Raw genomic sequence first — 3,608 nt, 5'->3', positions numbered from 1 at the left:
GTCCTTGGATTGGTTTGAGAATTGCTTACTACAATTCATACTCCTGTAGCCTAGAGACAGGTTTGTTGTGGTTATTGAGAAGGTGAATTGGAACCAATCCCAAATAGTCATAGCAAACTTTACTGGAAGAAGAGGTGAGCAGAGTCTTCCTGAAAAACATTGCATAAACTGCACTTTGAGGACATGACCATACCTCTCATTTTGAGGTTCTTATCTGTCGGCAACTTCCCCAACATTAGCCTCCATGTGATGAATGATTTTGAAGGAGGAATAATCAGAGACCAGATTAGACTGCACCAGTCCATAGGATGGTTCTTGATTTTAACATGATCGTAAGCTATTTTGGAAGTGAGGTCACCCTCATAGGAATTCTTCCAGAAAAATCTGTCCAAGTCATTGTGCCTAGAAATTTGAATGATGTTTGATGCAACATTAGGAAATCCTCTTATCAAAGGTCCTGGAATTAACTATTTTGAGTCAAGGACAAAATCAGCCACCTTATTCTGCAGCTTTGAGTGCCAAATCAGAGGAATTTGTAAGTAATCAACCATAGCTATCCCAAGCCAATTATCTGTCCAGTAATTAATCCTTGTGCCATCCCCCACCAGCCAGAGAGAATTCTAAAGCGCATCAGACCAATTCTCCTTGATTCCAGGCCATATGGAGGACTTGATTTGTCTATAGACAACAGAAGTGTTTGAACCAATCCTCTGTCTACAGAATTTAGCCCAATTCTGATCAGAGGCACTCAAATCCCAGACAAGCTTTAACATAGCAACCTTGTTCATTGTTTTTATTGATCTAATTCCAAGCCCTCCTTCCTTTTGAGAAGCACAAACTTTGCTCCAAGCCACAGTTACCAACTTCCTCACCCCCACATCACCAGACCATATAAAATTTCTCATGCTTTTGTCCACCAAGTTCATCAGGTTTTCAGGCCACTTATAAATTTTGAAGCTATAAACTAGCATGCTCTGGATTATGGATCTAACTAGCTCAACTCTACCCATGATGGAAAGAATGGAGCCCTTCCTAATAGCTAGCTTAGCCAAAATTCTATCAGCTATAGGTTGGAGATGACTTCGGTTAGGCCTACCCTTAAACAAAGGAATGCCCAGATAATTAACAGGCAGAGAGCCAACTGAGAAACCAAGGTAGGAGGCTAGAGAGGCAATTCTCCTAGGATTAGTGGAAGCAGTATAAAACTTGCATTTATTATTGCTAACATGTTGACCTGATGCCTCAGCATAGTCCATGATTAACTTCTTGAACTCAAGCAACTCATTTTTCTTACCTTTGCAAAAGAGAAGAATATCATCTGCATAAAGAATATGGCTAGGTGTAACATCGCGAATTTTACGATTTTGAATTATAAGATTTTATTAATATTTTCATTAATTATATATATTCGAGAATGAATTTCTGGGAAATTTCGGTAAAGAATTAGACGAAACTCTAGTTGAGTTTTAGTCTTGAAATTTTATTTCCTATTTTGTGGTAAATTTTGGTAATTTTCGGGGACAGTCGATTCTGAACCACTGTCGGGGCCGAAATACACCCGGTATATCTCAAAAGCGTTTTTTTTTTAGTTCCGTAACTTGGAATCGAATTGGGATCGCGCCGCTGGCTTTATAATTTAATTTTGAGTCAATATAGACCCTTAATACACTCATACCTACTTTCTAAATATTTTTCACTCGGAATGCCGAAATCCGAAATTCTAATCAAATATTAGGATCGGACGATTTATAATACCCGATCGAGTATTGGCCGATAATACTCAGGCATGTTTATTGCAAATGTCCACAAGGTGATCATTTCGTATTGGGATGTGAGAGTTGACTTCCATAAAGCAAATCTCCCATCACTTTCACCCATATCTCATGAGTTCATCATTAGCCACCCTAGGAGATTTTGTCATCATTGCCTAGAGGAAATCTGATTTCCCTCTCTCCTTAAACCCTCACACTTCACACTTCACTCACTCACTTTTGGCATTTTCAAAGAAGAGGAAAATATTCTCTTCATTTTCTCATATTCTCTCATTTTCAAAGGTTTTGGAGTTAACTTGGGTTTTAAGAAACCGAAGATTTTTATGTTTGAATGCTTTTGAATGTATACGATGGTTGATGAAATGTGTTGGATATTATATATGAATGTTGTTGGAAACTTTTATGAGTGCAGGTGTTTGAAAAACTATGTTTAAACGTGTTTTTGGTTGTCGAAAAAGGGAAAATTGGTATTCTGTCCAAGTCCCTGTTGCTTGGGCGAGAAACTCTCGCCTGGGCGAACACAGTCTCGCTTGGGCGAGGAATGCGCGAACACAGTCTCGCTTGGGCGAGGACTGGGCGAACAAAGTCTTGCGTCAGCAAATACTGAGCGGGGGATTGGGCGATGGGAAGCTTTGGTGTTGGAACTCCCTCGCCTGGGCGACAAGGTCTTGCTTGGGCGAGCAGGTCTCGCTTGGGCGAGCAGGTCTCGCTTGGGCGAGCAGGTCTCGCTTAGGCGAGCAAGGGCCTCACTTGGGCGAGAAAGCCTAAGATTTTAATGAGTTTCTGGAACCCTCTCACTTGGGCGAGAGAGGCCTCGCTTGAGAGAGAAGAGGTTTCACTTGGGAGATAGTACCTTCGCTTGGGCGACAAAGGCTTCAGCTTATTTGAGCCTTAAAGATGAAATGTCGTTGGGCGACTAGTCCCTGTTTGGGCGAGGAACAATGTATAATGATTGAAATAAAATGAGGTTGTGAACAATGCGATGCACCCGGGTAGGGTGTTGTGGTATAAAGTTGTTGAATGAGATCATGCCTTAAATGGTATAAAGATGATGTGGTGAAAAGTATTGTTATGTTGATGTCTTGTTGGGCAAGTATCCGACTTGAAGTCGTGAACTCGGGGGTACCCTAATAAGGATATATAATATCACTGTACAACGATCGACCAACCGTAAGAGGCTTGGTCATGTGACCTTCCAGGATTATCCGGTGATGAGTTGTAGTGATTGAGATGTTACCTTGAGCATGTACGGTTGACGTACTATCGGGTCCCACGAGAAGCATTCCTTGTCGGGAGATGGTTTAAGGATGGGTCGATCATGTGTTTGATTTATACAATTGCATTTGACTTTGATTGGAAATGCATTACATTGTGACCATGAAGTAGTGGAGAGGAAATAACGGGACGACTTAGAGAACCGTGAAGTAAGCAGGGATGGCACTGATTGGACGGTGATTCGCCAACAATGTCTTGAGGGAGAGTCTGGATGAGACGACTACCTTGTATTCCTGGGGAGGTACCCTGTTGGACCGGAAAGTTCTCACAGGCCAAACTAGGCAATCACTAACAACCCCGGGATTGCATTCGAGATCGATGAGATGGATGCCCTAAAAGCGTTTGTACGACCTAGGGCCGGGTAGGACTGTTCCTGAGGGAACTGATCGATCTATTTTTTATTCCTTGCGAGGATATGTTATTTCGGGTGGTACAAAACGGCTTGGTACGGGACCCGTACTCTCGATTATTTCCGATTAGGATGTTGGATGGATATTGGTGTAAGGTGGATGATCATGACATATCATGCATACATTACCATTGTGGAAGTAAATTCCCACA

The sequence above is a fragment of the Lupinus angustifolius genome, chromosome LG07 (assembly GCF_001865875.1).
Source record: "Lupinus angustifolius cultivar Tanjil chromosome LG07, LupAngTanjil_v1.0, whole genome shotgun sequence".
Taxonomy (NCBI): domain Eukaryota; kingdom Viridiplantae; phylum Streptophyta; class Magnoliopsida; order Fabales; family Fabaceae; genus Lupinus; species Lupinus angustifolius.
The sequence above is the reverse complement of the archived record's forward strand: the minus strand, read 5'-3'. Positions refer to the sequence as shown.